The 17,319-nt window shown below is 40.3% G+C and overlaps 1 protein-coding gene across 1 annotated transcript in view; it reads right to left on the bottom strand.

Moving 5' to 3' along the window:
* MYO3B (myosin IIIB) overlaps window positions 1–17,319 on the bottom strand; it is a gene marked incomplete at both ends in the record, with an annotated part of 209,923 nt that overhangs the window by 142,874 nt on the left and 49,730 nt on the right.

Genomic DNA, 17,319 nt, shown 5'->3' with positions numbered 1-17,319 from the left:
GTTCTAATACGTGAACAATCTGATAACAGGGAATCTGATGTAATCAATATAATCTGTACTGTGAATGAAGAAACCTAGAAGTTACATTTTGGCTAATTCAACCAAAGTAAATGACATAAAGCCAAATCACTTTGGTTCAGCCACGTAGAAAAATGAAAACTGGTACTACTATTTTCTTCCTAATGTTCTCCAAGACTGTGGTGCTGGGTGCCAAAGCACAGATACCAACTCTCCCAAGAGAAGAGATGTTCCTTTCCTTGCCTGCCCCCAAGTTACTGAAGCAAGGTTTGCATAGGAAAAAAAAAAAAAAAAAAGTAAATTTAAGTGCTCCCTTTACAAAAGCACAAGGGTTGCTTCTCCAGTTCCTGTAGCAATTGCAATTAGTAACTGGAATGTAGTAATTGTAAATACAACTTTCAGTGATTGGATTGCATCATTTATTTCCCATTAGAAGGCTAGTCTTAAATACCTTATACCCCTGGAGACAACCAGAGCTATACTCAAGTTGCCTCTAACCTTCTTTTGGATACACCATAAAACTATTGGCACTCTTTTTCAGTAAAGCAAACATAGCTCTCTTTTAAAAAAATTACATGTCTCCTGGAAAATTGACTTGGTTTTGATCAGTTTTACCAGCTTCTTTTTCTGTTTTCTAACCTAGTTTTATGCTTTCAATGCTATTTTTGAAAGGTTACTAACACCACGTGGTTACTAACACCAGTGATTTTCTTATTCAGACTGGGCAAGTGAATGATCCTGTTCGCCATCTGAATTCCTCCTTATACACCTGCATGGATGACATGAACCTTTTTACCACAGCACAGACTAATGCAGTGTGGAAAGGACCTCCGGAGGTCTTTACTTCAACCTCTTGCTCAAAGCAGGATCACCTATGAGTTCAGGTCACATTTCTCAGGGCTTTAACCACTCAGGTCTTCACACTGTGAATTCATTTTCAGTCAATTTTCCACAAGGATTTCTTAAGTTACCATGACAGGCAGCACTTTGAAACCCACCCCCCTGAACATGCCTTTTGCTTGGTATCCCCTACATCCCTAAGATCACATTAGATCCGTATAAACACTGATGCTACCACAGAACTGACTTACAGACCCATTCACCATGACTTCATCATTATTTACTGCTTTCTTCCTCCTTTCTTTCTCCTTTCTTTCTCTTCTCCATTCCCTGGTTCAAGACCAGTGTCATTTAATCTATGTTTCAGTCTGTTCAGATGTAAAATACAATGTCTCTGCACAGAATGCAGTATTTGCTGTCTTGCCTGGGAGTTCTTCTCAGCTTCACAACTGTGAAAACTTGCACCTCCTAGAGGAACTCTTGAGAGAAGATGCAGTACAACTGTAATCTAAACGGCTTTTCATTATCATAAAATAAACCCACTGAAATAATTATTAACTCCCTGAATACTGTAGTTAAAAAGATTTATAACCAACATCTACTTTAATAAATACTGCTTTAAAATTTTTATGCGTTCTACCTTATGATTACACCTGTGATAGGAAAGAAATAGAAGACACTAATTGTTAATAGTAAATGTGTAGATATGTGTAGTACTTTACTACTGCACTATTAATGAGTAATGATTAAATATATTGCAGAGAATTTTAACATTAATCAAACTGATAACTGCAACAAGCAAATCGATACTTTTCAAAGCACAGCTTCTTTTTACCAAATATATTTGCAAATAGTGTGATTACTTATTACTGCATATTTCTGGAAACTACTTCAGAGGGCAAAGCATAGAGGCATTTGGTGACTTTTTATTAGAAAAATAAAATAACCAATGCACACTCATTACAATTCTGAGGATAATTACAATCTTGCTAGAATGTGACTAGTATCTAAAAAGTTTGTCTTTCTTCTGCTTCTATCAGTCAGTGAATTAATTCATTTGCAAATATGAACATTCTATTTCTGAGAAAGGCATCTGTTTTTCAATTTACATCCATGAATTTACATTTATTTATAAGGAAGAAGTTCTTTACTGTGACGGTGGTGAGGCACTGGAATGGGCTGCTCAAGGAAGTTGTGAATGCTTCATCCCTGGCAGTGTTCAAGACCAGGCTGAAAAGAGCTTTGGGTGACACGGTTTAGTGTGAGGTGTTCCTGCCCATGGCAGGGGGGTTGGAACTAGATGATCTTAAGGTCCTTCCCAGCCCTAACTATTCTATGATTCTATGAAAGTCTCTGGTACTATGAAATGTATGCAGGGACTTATTCTCTCTGCAATACCAAACTACATGAAGAGATTATCTTTTACCATGCAAAAATCTGATCTAATTTACTTGGCTCAATTCATTACAAGTAATGTGGGCTACTGAATTCCTACATTAAACATAGGCTATAAAGTGTGTTTTGGAAACCCACAGGGCTAATGGCTTGAAGTGCAGTTTAACTTCTTCAGGACTGCACTCCAAACAAGAGCAAAATTTTATTTATTTTCCTTCAAACATGATGTTCTAACTTACATATAAGACACAAGACTGGCAAGTTGTCTGCACATCACTTGCCCTGCACAATAGTAAGCTGAATGTGCAATAACTCATAGAAGTGTGTATTTTGCAAGTGAGGCAACCTATGGGTAAAGAGATATGCAAAAAAAGAAAATAGGGTATGTATGACAAAGTAGACACTACAGGTAAAATATGGAAGCTTTAGGAATGCAAACATATACGTTCATTTTTAAGTTCTCAACTGATGTGGCTTTAACCTGAGATACAGTTCCAGACATAAACAAAAAAGCAACTTTGCAGCTCCCCCTTTTACCTCCATGAATGATGGATAAGCATTATCACTATTTCATAGCAAGATATTTCCCTCTAAAATTGAGTCATACATAGATGATAGACTGTGTGGCCTGAACATCCCTGTCAGCGTTATGGCTCCAACCCCACATAACTTTACCATCAAAGAGCAATTAGGAAGGGGTCTACAGGTTTTTCCACTGTGCAACAAGGCTTTAATTTAAACATTACCTTCCCCAAGACCCACCACAATAAAAAAGCCCTCTCTGGATTAAAAATGTAGATGGGTATCACGCTAGGCCATTCCTGACCGGCACAATCACAGGGTGAGGTAGGCTGACTAAGGATCCTTCACAGCCAGGAAGTCTAAGAGAATCACTCATCCAGTGTACTCCTCAGGCAGCACTGACTGGAAGTCTCTTGTGAACCTAGACTTTAATGCAAAGCTCTTCTTAAGGAAGTTAGGTGTGGGAATGTCACGTATTCTCAACTATGGGTGAGTCGCGTCCCCAACACCAACACAGTGCAATTTGCAGCCTCTATGTGCGGTTGCAATACTTGGTATTTGAGGCCAGCAAAAGGAATTCAATGAGGAATTCAATTTTCCTTCTTTCCAGTGTTCAGAGAATTTAACACAGTAACTAAAACTTCATTTGCCTGCAGCTGCTTCAGAAAGAGAACGGAAAAATTAAAGAGAAAAAAAAAAAAATCCTCAACAAAACAAAAGCACATGAGTTTAAATTTAAATTCTGAAGGACCATTTTAAAAAGGAAGCAGAATGCAATTTCAACAGATCCTAAATAGTCTGCTTCATGAATGCTCACTTAATACCGAACCAAGATATTCTTAAAATTTCAAGCAGGAAAACCTGCTCTGGTTACCTTGGTGATAAACTAAAGACAGAAATTGCACATAATTGTTGCTGATGTCACTGCTTCCAATTGTTTCCAAGGTTACAGAGTACCTCAAATAATTGTGATGTTTCATTTCTGGACTGTATTGGAAGCCCATTTTCTGTTCTCGGTAAATTGTTTCATGCTGCAGGTAATCTATCTAACCCTTATCTAATAAGGCATCAGCAGCCTCTCAGCAACCTCTGTAATGATGTAGATTTATATGTTGAAAATATAGCTACCTAGCTCTTTACAGAGCAATCTGACTCCTAGATTATCTCAATTATTTTTATCCTAAGAATCTATTTCCATAACAAAGTATATTAATAAATATATAAATATCTGAACATTAAATGTCTTACTGCAAAGCAATATTACATGTCAACTACCTACCTGGAAGGAAGCTGTTCTATGGGCTGAATGGTGGAAAATTGGCTGTTAACTATTTATAACTGACTGATTTTCCCATCGTCTTTAACTCATTTTAAATGCAGAGCACAAATGTTTTGCTGCACTAAAAAAAATCAGTCATGCTACATCTTCCCCATTGCAACCTCAAGTTTACCACATACCATAGCATGAATCTCCTTAAAAATCAGTAAGCAGTGTATGTAAGGATTACCTTGCTACCGTCACAGTATTACTACCTCAGGACAACTACAGATAATGCTGCTCACTACTGTAGTTGTATCAAGAAACAGGAAGCAGTTTTGAAAACACACTAAAACCAAGATATTTTAGTCTACAACTATATGAATAAGAATATGAATATCAGATTGTAGACTTTGTAGCTCAGTTCTATCCCCCAAATCTAACTAGGCCACATTTCAAATCCTCACTTCTGAAGGACACAACAGTTAAACGTCCATCTAGCACCTCTCCTCCTGCTGGATGTGCCTTTCATCACTTGACTGATCTCAGACTGCAGGGCTTGACCTTGTCAGCATGAAATTTTCCACTAGAGCAAAACAAAATGGCACTTACTGTATCTTAGCAGTCTGTTATTATTTATGCAATGGATTTTGAGAAGTAATAATTTACTTTAGAAACTGGTTGACTAAAACAGTTTATGTGCATTTAATGAATAAAATTAACTGCATAAGGAGCCACTAAAATGCCTGACAGACATCTCAGCTTCTACCTAGAGTGCAGAGAGGGTTAGAGTGCAGCACAGAAAATAAAACAGAATATCAGAGGTGATTCTTTTTATGTTTGCTCAGAAAATGGCTGAGAGCTGAGCATGCTTAGTTTCATGATTATTCAAGATCCTCAATGAATTTATCTCAGGTGCATACTTTGTAGCTGTTAGGTATGTAATTCCCATGAATGTTCTAGCAACAAATATACTGGCATAAATGTTTGTTTGAACAGCCTGTTTTAAATAGGCACTGAAGAATATACATTTAAAACAACACCCTTCTGTTTGTAAGTGCATGTATTCATGAGAAATCCGGTTGAAGGAGAGACTCTTAACAAATCAAAACCAGCAACATACTATGCAGGCAAAGTCTTCCCTAATAGATAATGCTTACAACAGACTATACAGAGCATGAATTACTTGCTGAAATTAGGCTATGAATACATCTGAACAAAGAACGCATCTGAAAATCAAATTCTACCTGTTCACAGCTTACAAAATCGCACCAAGGTGATTTAACTTTAAAGCTGATTCTCTACTGTCTTACATAGTATATAAAAATATTTGTTAGTATTTTCTCAAATATATTAAAATGTCATAAGGTAATTGGGTACAGACCCCATTTTGCTACAGTATGGGGCAAATGCATACTGCATACACTTCAATTTTTAGATATTGACAGACTTAAATGAGTAGTTATATGTACATATTTGGTATGATCTTAGACACAAACAGCTCTCTGCTTTTTAGACACAGACAGTATAATGATTACTCGTTGTTCAGTTCAACCCTGGCACAAGCCTATTTAAATCTGATATTCAAACCCTAGGATGCATTTACCATTTACTAGTTAGAAATGAATTAATAATTAATAACTCATATACAACTTTTTAAGGTGTCCTGGGTTCAGCAGCAGCAGTCAGTTTTTCTCCTTCTTAGTAGCTGGTGCAGTGCTGTGGTTCTGACTTTCGGCCTGGGAATAATACTGATAAAGCCAATGTTTTCAGTTGCTGGTCAGAATGTTTACCCTGACCAAGGACTTTGTGAGCCTTATGCTCTGCCAGGGAGGAGGAGAAGCCGGGAGGAAGCAGGGACAGGACACCTAACCCAAACTAGCCAAAGAGGTATTCCATACCACAGCACGTCATGCCCAGGGATGTAACTGGGAGTTACCTGGAAGGGCACGTCCTTTTCTCGGTCAGGCTCTTTTTCCGGCGGGCGGTATCGTATTCTCTTCCCTTGTTATTTCTCTTATCATTATTATTATTGGTGGTAGCAGTAGTGATTTGTGTTATACCTTAGTTACTGGACTGTTTTTATCTCAACCCACGGGAGTTACATTCTTTCGATTCTCCTCCCCCTCCCTTTGGGGGGGGGGTGGAGTAGAAACTGCGTGGTTCTAATTTACGGCCTGGGCTTAAACCACGACATAAGGGCAGAGCTCCTGCTCTGGCATATTTTGGCACTGTTGCAAACTGTGACACAATGCTATAGTAGCAATGTTAAAATGCCAGGACATTCATCCATCACTAACAGTGTACTCCAGGGGTAAAAACGGTCCAGTCCCATTCAATATCTTCATTAATGAAGTGGATGATGTAGCAGAGTGCATCCTCATCAAGTTTGCTCATGTTACAGCCTGTGAGGAGCAGCTGATACACCTGAAAGTTCTGCTACTATCTAGAGGAGGAACCTCAACAGGCTGAAGAAATGGGCTGACAGGAACTTCATGAAGTTCAGTAAAGGGAAGTGTAAAGTCCTGCACCAGTATATGCTGGGGTCTGACCAGCTGGAAAGCAGCTTTGCACAAAAGGACCGAGGGATCTTTGTGGACACCAACTTGAACATGAGCAACCAATGTGCTCTTGTGGCAAACAAGGCTAATGGTATCCTGGGCTGCATTAGAAGTGGAATTGCCTGCAGGTTGAGGAAGGTGATCCTTCTCCTCTACTCAGCACTGGTGAGGCCACACCTGGAGTATCATGTCCAGTTCTGGCCAGGAGAGATACCGGAAGATACAAAGCTGATGGAGACAGTCCAACAAGGATCACTAAGATTGATTAAGGGACTGAAACACCTCTCACAGGAGGAAAGGCTGAGACAGGTGGGACTGTTTAACACACAAAATAGAAAGCTCAGAAGAGATATTATCAATATATACAAATACACGAAGGGAGAGTGTAAAGAAGACTGAGCCAGTCTCTTTTCAGTGGTGCCCAGTGACAGGGAAGAGGTGATGGGCACACACTGAAACACTGGTGGTTCAGCCTGAACATCATGAAACTTTTTCACCACTGTGAGAGTGACTGAGCACAGGCACAGGTTGCCCAGAGACATTCTGGAGTCTTCACCCTCGGAGATACTGAAAAGCTGTATGAACATGGTCCTTGGCAGCCTGCTACAGGTGACCCAGGTTGAGATAGAATCATAGAATCAACTAGCAAGAGGGTTGGACAAGATGACGTCCAGAGGTCCTTTCCAACCTCAGCCGTTCTGTGATTCTGTGGAAGATATAGCCAAGTACACACACTTACTGACATTTTTTAAAACACATCAGTTGTTCACCTTCTGCAAAGTTGGTGAACTCTGGAAAAATCAAACACAGAATGGATATTAAAAGAATTTCAACAGAAATGAAACACAGGAGTGCTTCTCAGAAACCTCACTGGTTACCTAACAACATATTTAGGCATCTAAATAATTTTGAAAATCTAATCATACTGAACTGGCTCAAGATTATATGAGCAGTCTGTAACCTGCTGAAGAACTAGCAATGGTCTTTCTAATCCTCAATCACAGATCTGTATTCTTTTCCACCTACGGAGAGACTCTACCCTTTAATTTATTTACTCTTCATATACCAACCAATAAGGATCCTGAAGACCTTGTATTTCTGCTTATTAGGTATTTCCACAGTACTCTTATATGAAACATGTCACCTTACATTCTTAGTGGTTTAGATTTCCCATAAAAGCACAATCACAAAGTAATGAAAGTTCAATTTATCAGGCAAGAAAATAATGTTTAAAAGTCAAATTATTTCTTAGACAGGTATACATAGCTTTTACGGATATCATGATGCTCCACCTATAACCATAGGCAGAATCTGGTCTTTCCATGTAGTTTAGTCACTCTGCTGTAACTGCAATTCACATTCCTATTAAGAAATAAACAATACTGCACTCCAAAACTTGCAGACTTCTTGTCAAATTATTCGTTATAAGACTATATTAATCAAGTTCCTTTAATTACTTTAAACACTCCATTTTAAATAACAATTCTATTAATTCTTCAGGCTTTTGTTTCACAAAAGGAATGAACTCTTAAGCTTTACTGTCTTACAACACATACTTGCATTTCTTTACTGCTCCAATCAACAGCAGTAAAAGTACATGCTACATGATGTATCAGTACCATGTCAGTACCAATGCAGATGGCAAAATCACAAAAAAGTTGGTAAAGCCAGCTGCAGTATGAAAGCCTACATCAGAAAATGTTAATATTAAATGTTACCTCCAAAAATAATGTCCCCACAACAGCTCTTACCTGTTCAGATGAATGAAACTACCTGTAGTACACCAGCTGCTCCACACTGTATACAATAAAGCAAAATGAAGGTGCAAATATTTTGGCCTCTCTACCTCATATGCCTGATGCACAGACACACTACCTATCGAAGTGAAACAGGTCTGTTCTCTCTCAACATGATCATATCTTAAAAATGACAATAACTGCATACTCTTAAAAGAACTTCTTCAGAAATCATTATCAACACTGAAGGCACAGTGTATGTTTGCACAGGAACACAAAGATAATTACACTGCCTATCTGAAAACTACCAGGAAGCTGAAGTTGGGATGAGTTAGGAAATGAAGACACCAGGTTTGGCTCTACTGGAGCCAGGTCAGCTCCTGAAGCAGTCAAGCATCACTAAATTCAAACTAATAAGCACTCCCAACAGCTTTAGGTCTCAACACAACACAACGCAGGTGAAGAACTACACCATTAAGTGAGTACTCAGAAGCTCAACTCCATCCCACTCCTGGCTATTTAACACGAATTAATGAAGCATAATAATTTTTAATGGAATTTCATTTAACACTCAGTTTTCATGGGTTAGAAAATTAAATACACATTTCTTATCACCAATCAATTAAAAACCTAAACGTACACAAGTCCACGGGACCTGATGAAATCCATCCGTGGGTCCTGAAGGAGCTGGCAAATGAAGTTGCTAGGCCAGTGGCCATCATATCTGAAAAATCATGGCAGTCAGGTGAAGTTCCCGACGACTGGAAGAAGAGAAATATAACCCCCATTTTCAAGAAGGGGAAAATGGATGACCTGGGCAATTACAGACCAGTCAGTCTCACCTCTGTGCCTGGCAAAACCTTGGAGCAGATTCTCCTGGAAGGCATGCTAAGGCACATGAAAAACAAGGAGGTGCTTGGTGACAGCAAGCATGGCTTCACTAAGGGGAAATCCTGCCTGACCAATTTGGTGGCCTTCTATGAAGGGGCTACGGAACTGATGGACAGGGGTAGAGCAGTTGACGTCATCTACCTGGATTTGTGCAAAGCCTTTGACGCTGTCCCACATGACATCCTTGTCTCTAAATTGGAGAGACATCAATTTGATGGGTGGACCACTCGGTGGATAAAGAACTGGCTGGATGGCTGCACACAAAGAGTTGTGGTCAATGGCTCAATGTCCAGCTGGAGACCGGTAACGAGTGGTGTCCCTCAGGGATCGGTGTTGGGACCGGTCTTGTTCAATGTCTTTGTCGGTGACATGGACAGTGGGATTGAGTGCGCCCTCAGCAAGTTTGCCAATGACACCAAGCTGTGTGGTTTGGTTGATACGCCGGAGGGAAGGGATGCCATCCAGAGGGACCTCGACACGGTTGGGCTGATGCCAACCTTATGAAGTTTAACCATGCCAAGTGCAAGGTCCTATACCTGGGTCAGAGCAATCCCAGGCACAGCTACAGGTTGGGCAGAGAAGAGATTCAGAGCAGCCCTGCAGAGAAGGACTTGGGGGTGTTGGTCGATGAGAAAATGAACATGAGCCGGCTTCAGTGTGAGCGCGCAGCCCAGAAAGCCAACTGTATCCTGGGCTGCATCAAAAGGAGCGTGACCAGCAGGTCGAAGGAGGTGATCCTGCCCCTCTACTCTGCTCTTGTGAGACCTCACTTGGAGTATTGTGTGCAGTTCTGGTGTCCTCAACATAAAAGGGACATGGAACTGTTGGAAGAATTCCAGAGGAGGGCCACGAGGTTGATCAAGGGACTGGAGCACCTCCCGTATAGAGATAGGCTGAGAAAGTTGGGGCTGTTCAGCCTGGAGAAGAGAAGGCTGCGTGGAGACCTCATAGCAGCCTTCCAGTATCTGAAGGGGGCCTACAAGGATGCTGGGGAGGGACTGTTCATCAGGGACTGTAGTGACAGGACAAGGGGTAACGGGTTCAAACTCAAACAGGGGAAGTTTAGATTGGATCTAAGGAAGAAATTCTTTACTGAGAGGGTGGTGAGGCACTGGAATGGGTTGCCCAGGGAGGTTGTGAATGCTCCATCCTTGGTGGTGTTCAAGGCCAGGTTGGATGAGGCCTTGGGTGACATGGTTTAGTGTGAGGTGTCCCTGTCCATGGCAGGGGGGTTGGAACTAGATTATCTTAAGGTCCTTTCCAACTCTAACTATTCTATGATTCTATGATTCTATGAACCAGTTTTAAAACAAGTGCCTTCTACTGCTTTCAAAAGAGCAACACTTGACTCATATAGACATGGGAGGAGAATTTGGTTCAGTTTCTGTTAAGTGTCAGCTGTCAGTGTAACCTAGAAAATGGCTCTTAATTTACCACCTCCCAGTAAGCATGACTGTAGCATGACTGTGTCCTGAAACACAGGATCTTTGCAACATGATCTGAAATCTTCACTTTACACCAGTATATACACTCACCCTTTCCAGACTATAATGCACAATCTCCTTTTTGCCACAGTACTTTTCATAGCCATTTCTTTTCTTTCCAAAATTTGAAATCACTGCTACCTTAAGAGATAGCGCTGACATAATATTTCTCATAATATAACATCATTTGAAGAATTTATGGACCTATTTTACTTTAGGAAGCTTAAGTGTAATGGTATTTGCGAATCTTTTACTTTGTAATACTTTGCTAAAACAGACACACCTACCCAGTAGCAGCAGATGGAAAAGGTTAAAAGTATCAACTCCCAAATTACCAACTTTGCTAGGCCACCTTCCCTTCATAATTTAGGCCCTTCTGTTGGAAATTTGAAAATATATTCTAGACAGATGACATGTTAACAGAATCATTTCATGGTTCAGTGTCTTCACAGTATGATTTATCTCTTATCTCTAGGCACTGGAGGTCCCTTTTCAGGAGATTTATGAGTCAGATCCAAGAATTCATTTTGATGAGGAAGAATGTGCGCATCATTGCAAAACAGAACATTAACAAGGTAATGCAGTTCCAAGAATAAGTTGCATGCATGTGATACCACAAGTGTTTCCAAGACACTGCACATTCATATAATAAAATGTTCATGAATGAAAGAGGTTTTTAAAGTTTGCATTAGTCCATGAACACATATGCCCTTCCCTTCCAAATCTACACAATACATACAGAAATAACGCCCAGAAGGCTAGTGTCTAATGAAACATCTAGCTTAAATTTTAACCAATATTTTGTTTTTCACTCCACTTTTGCTATCACATACTTGCTGCAGATGCTACATTTTCCGTAGGATAAGTGGTTAACCACTGGAAGATGCTTAATCATCTAGCCCAGAGCTCAGGCCATATTATCAGAAGTACAAAGTTAATACACATGCATCTTAAAAAACCACTGTTTTCTAAAGTGCTTAGCATCCAGCATCTCCTGCTGTGAAACACTGAGCAGGTTTTCAGGGGAGTGCAGCACTGTGGCATCACCTGGGGGACTACAGGGGTGGCTTCTGTGAGAAGCTGCTAGAAGCTTCCCCTGTGTCCTACAAAGCCAGTGTCAGCAGCTCCAAGACAGACCTGCCGCTTGCCAAGGCTGAGCCCATCAGTGACAGTGGTAGTACTTCTGAGATATAACACAATTAAGAAAGGGGGAAAAAACCTGCTGCGGAACAGCAATAGCAGCTAGGGAGAGAACTGAGAATACGGGAGAGGAACAACCCAGCAGACACCAAGGTCAGTGAAGACAGAGAAGAAGGAGGCACTGGAGCAGAGATTCCCCTGCAGCCTGTGGTACAGACCATGGTGAGGCAGACTGTCCCCCTACAGCCCATGGACTACCATGGTGAAGCAGATATCCACCTGTAGCCCATGAAGGACCCCATGCTGGAGCACAGCGATGCCCAAAGGAGGCTGTGACCCCATGAGAAGCCTGTGCTGGAGCAGGGTCCTGACAGGACCTGTGGCACCGTGGAAAGAGAAACCCTCTCTGGAGCAGGTTTCCTGGTAGGACTTGTGACCCACCCTGGGGAACCTAGGCTGGAGCAGTCTGTTCCTAAAGGACTGCACCCTGTGGAAGGGACACAGGCTGGAGCAATTCATGAAGAATTGCAGTCCATGGGAAGGGCTCACGTTGGAGAAGTTAATGGAAGACGGTTTCCCATTGGAGGGACCCCATATTGCAGCAGGGGAAGAATGTGAGGACTCCTCCCCTGAGGAGAAAGGAGCAGCAGAAACAATACGTGATGAACTGACCACAACCCCTATTCCCTTCCCATCCCCCCTGCGCCACTGTGAGGAGGAGACAGAGAAAATTGGGAATAAAGTTAAGCCCAGGAAAAAGAGATGGGTGGGGGGAAGATGTTTTTAAGATTTGGGTTTGTTTCTCATTATCCTACTCTGATTTGATTAGTAAAAAAGTAAACTGATTTCTCCAAGCCAAGTCTGTTTCACCCATGACAGTAATTGGTGAATGATCTCTCCCTGTCCTTATCTCGACCCACAAGCCTTTCGTGATATTTTCTTTCTCCTGTCCAGTTGAGGAGCAAGAGTCCACAGAGCGGCTTGGTGGGCACCTGGCATCTAGCCAGAGTCAACCCACCACAATGTCAGTTCAGCAGTGCACATATGTCACCCACCAACTTCACACTGTGGGCCGTTTGTTGTTACAGTTTAAAACACACTAAAAATGGAGGACAGGGAGCAACACATCTGTTTGCAGTCTTTCAACTAATGTCATTTATCTAACAGAAGCATTTATGAGCCTTTCACTAGAATCTTTGTAATAAAGTCCTTACTCGGAACAAGATGGGGGAAGAGAACTGCAAACAAAGTTATGTCCTTTACTTAGAAAGGCACAGCAATCTGACAAGACAGTTGCAGTTTATGTTGCAGAGATGGAGGCAACAAAGAGAGAGATAGATGTGGTTGAGGCCTTGTTATCTACAATGTCCTGTTAAGAACTATCATCAATGAAAACACTTTTAGGAGATAGGCTTTTGATCAGAGACAAAAGTATTTGAATCTTTTCCCAGCAATGCTGAAAGGACAGAGATGTAAAAACTATTAAAAAAAAAAAACAGTTACAAAAATACAGAACTAAGAACCTCAGAGCACTAACAAAGAATGCAAAAATCAAACATTTTAGTGCCATCAGATCTTTCCATTTTATGGAATTCTACCTGGAATTTCTTTATGAAATTATGTCCTTTCTTTATGAAATTCCATCCTTAATTTGACAGCTCACAGGGCTATCACTACATATTCTGTCATTTCTATATTAATACTAGCCTGCACAGAGAAGTATGACTGGGAAAATCCAAATTTCAACAGTCTCTCAACGAGATAAATACCTAGGATAAGACAGAGAGACTGTTCAGAGCAACTGGAATGTTTTATTGTGAAAGTTCTGCACAAGAAGACATCTCAAAGATCTTGGGGGTATGTAACTGCTGTGACTGTTAATACAAAATCATTCATTCAGTGGCTGATTCAAACCCTATAAAGTCAAAGTGAAGACTCACTGACTACGATTATATGCATTTAAGACTACAGCCTTAGATCCACAGCTCACTAAGTTGACACTCAATGCCAAGGCTAACAGCACAATTACTGACTCTCTCTAGAAAAAAGCCAATGACTAAACTGACACAGAAACTTTACTACTTTATTCCCCACTTGAGAATGGAAGAATTCTGTAGAAACAAACATAGAAATTTCCGTGTCTAGCTTTGGCAATTTTGCCATTAATAGCATTTTCAAGTATATTCATGAGAACAGATTATTCAGTGCTTTAAAACTCTCACAAAGTTTTCTGCTAATGTAAAGAAATCAGCAGCACACAAAACAGACTAATCTAGCACACAGAAGGCAGTATAAATAGAAAGATATGGATCAACCATAGTCAAGAATGTAAAGGAAGAAGGAAATAATTCCTGATAACTCTGCCTGAGTGATGTCCAAGTGTCATTTACTGTGAATAGCAATTTCATCTCTCCTCCAACCTGAAGTCAAATCAGCCCCATCAACAACAGTTACCCTGGGAGAACACATAAAGAAATCAGATATATGCAGTAAATCAATAGCCCACTACATTTGTTGCTCATTATTTGCAGTAGCTTTTTATAATTCCAGATAAAATGTAAGTGCTTTACTGTAAGGTACCACAGTCACACCATAACTGTGCAACACGCTTTGGTGTCACTTCATATTTGTGCATTTAGTCATTCAGCAATAGCTAAATGAAACCTGATTTTCCAATTTCACATCAAACCACAAGAAACCCCAGCTGAAAGAGCAGCTGTTATCAACAAGTTACATTCTGTGTCCGTCAGAAATTAAAGTATAGGTAAATACACAAGGATGTGTATATATATATAAGGTTACACTGCTTTCTGACCAAGTTCTTGTAACTACCAGAATCCCAGAATTCGAAGTGTGTGCCTTAGCATTTAGCTTCATTGTACTCCAATATTAATATGGTTTGAATGGCAAATTACAGTTTTGAGATAATTTGAGCAACTGCTAACCTCCTGCTAGTTGCCTTTTTCAAGAGAAACTCTTGAGTGAGAAACTGAGAAGCAATAACAAAAAAGAGGGCAGAGAAAAGGAAAAAGCGAAGAAAAAGAAAAAGGAAAAGGAAAATAAAAAGGAAAAAAGAAAAAGGAAAAAGGAAAAGGAAACCCCAGCAGGGTTGCTTTATTTTTTGACTGGATCTTACAATGGCATTAAGTTACGTGGAGAGGGGCTATAGGGATTGACTGGACCTTTCCCCTTCTCGTAAGGCAGGTAAGGGTTACCAAATGAAGCTAGGAAGTGGCACACAAAAGGAGAGAGTTGTTCCAATAAAATATAGCTGCCCTACAAGCATTTTTGCTACCAGATGCTATAGTAGGTGAGAATTTGTATTGGACAAATTCAGAGATTACACGGAAGGATACTACCTACCTAAAAATGACCAAGTGGTCATTTGCATTTACAACTTCAGACATAGATATTATCATGAAAGCAGAAAGTGTAAAGATGCCAGACCTGTGAGCTCAGAGGATTCTGAAGAGTCTCAGAAGGCAAACTGCAATACTTCTATATATCACTGCTTGAGCACTCACAGCCAGTGCTTGGAAGAATGGCTTTCAACCTGAGAATAGCTTCAATGCTCAAGTTGAAAATGCTGTTAAAAATGCGTGAAGCACAGTTACCAGCAACTGCACTGAGAGTACTTCTAACCTGTCTAACTATTATAAGAAGGGAATGCATCTTTTACTTTTGCTGTGAATTGCCTTCAAACAAGTACCAGTAGAGAAGCTCTGTCTCCTATAGCTCAGAACCTTATGCCATTCAGCACTCACCACTACCCACTTTATGTAATATTAGTGCATACTTACCAGCAGGAGGGTTACAGCTCATAAAATGCAAAGCAGAGGCAAATCTCTCAACTTAAAAATTGCTACCATTCTATTTAACAAATGTACCCATTACTTAATTAATCAGATAGATACTTTACCTTTGTTTTGCTAAGTCATACAGCGATGTAACAGCAAATAAGGAAAGAGGTAAACTATTCATAGGAATCAAAGCCTCTACATGCCCTATTCTATGTATCTTCTCATTGCTTGCTGATACTTTTGGTACAACTTCTGCCTCTCTAAAACATTTTGAGCATTGATAAAATTTATAGATATTGCTTTAGTAATCTGAAGCCTCCCTTGCTGCCTTAACTGCCAGGACCTGTTTTATACTTGTGCAAAGGCAACAAGAAGAACCACTGCTTCAATATGAATAATTTCGGAAAGACTGGTGGCAGTTCTTGTCTGAGCTGGGTAGAAAGAGATAAATATATGATGCAGAACCCAGCACAACTGCACCTGCATATAAATAGACTTAATCAGAAATGCAAATTGCAATCAGAAGAAATTTTGAAAGCCTGTGATAACTGTGCAGATAACAAAAGGTCAAACACTTGTATTGCTGGAAGTTTAAAAATGTTATCAGTTACTGGGGATTCTTTCTCCATGAGCAAAATGTGGAAAAGTCAAGTATATGCCAGTCTAATCAATAATGGACAAATTCTTTCTATATTCGTTCTATTATTTCAACTGTTCTGCTGTTAAACTCTATTTTACATTGTTAATCTCAACTTATTCAGGAAGACTCAATGAAATGAAAATGTGGCTGCCCCATAACATCTCCCTTATGAGGAGAGGCTGAGGGAGCTGGGTCTCTTTACCTTGGAGAAGAGGAGACTGAGGGGTGACCTCATCAATGTTTACAAATATGTAAAGGGTGAGTGTCAGGATGATGGAGCTAGGCTTTTCTCAGTGATGTCCAGTGACACGACAAGGGGTAATGGGTGTAAACTGGAGCATAAGAGGTTCCATGTGAACATCAGGAAAAACTTCTTTACTGTGAGAGTGACAGAGCACTGGAACAGGTTACCCAGGGGGGTTGTGGAGTCTCCTACGTTGGAGATATTCAAGGCCCAGCTGGACAAGATCCTGTGTGATGTACTCTAGGTTACCCTGCTCTTGCAGGGGGGTTGGACTAGATGATCTTTTGAGGTCTCTTCCAACCCTTGGGATTCTGTGATTCTATGATTCCTGGCAGTGTTCAAGGCCAGGCTGAATGGGGCTTTGAGCAACCTAGTCTAGTGGAAGATGTCACTGACCATGGCAGGGGGTTGGAACTAGATGAGCTTTAAGGTCGCTTCCAACCCAAACTATTCTGTGATTCTATGAAAACAAAATGAAAACAAAAATAGCATGAAATAATATGGCTAATTCACTTGACTATACATAGAGGGAATTTCTATCTCTTTTTCATGTCCATGTATGACAATTGAAATCTTCCCATTTTAACATCCTTGGGTAAATTAAAAAATAAATTATGACTACAGTTTGCTGGAACTGCCAGACTGCTTCACAGCATTGTCAAAAATTGTGTGATTTTCTCCCACAGTAAAACAAGCCTGAGACTCTAGGGAAATAATATTTAAAAATGTTATTCAGAAGTTACAGATATTGGCTTCTTCCTTTTTGAAACAAATGTTTTCATCGACAGTA

Source organism: Psittacula echo (assembly GCF_963264785.1).
Source record: "Psittacula echo genome assembly, chromosome: 6".
NCBI classification, from domain to species: Eukaryota; Metazoa; Chordata; class Aves; order Psittaciformes; family Psittacidae; genus Psittacula; species Psittacula echo.
This window is presented reverse-complemented; position numbering and strand designations above follow the sequence as displayed.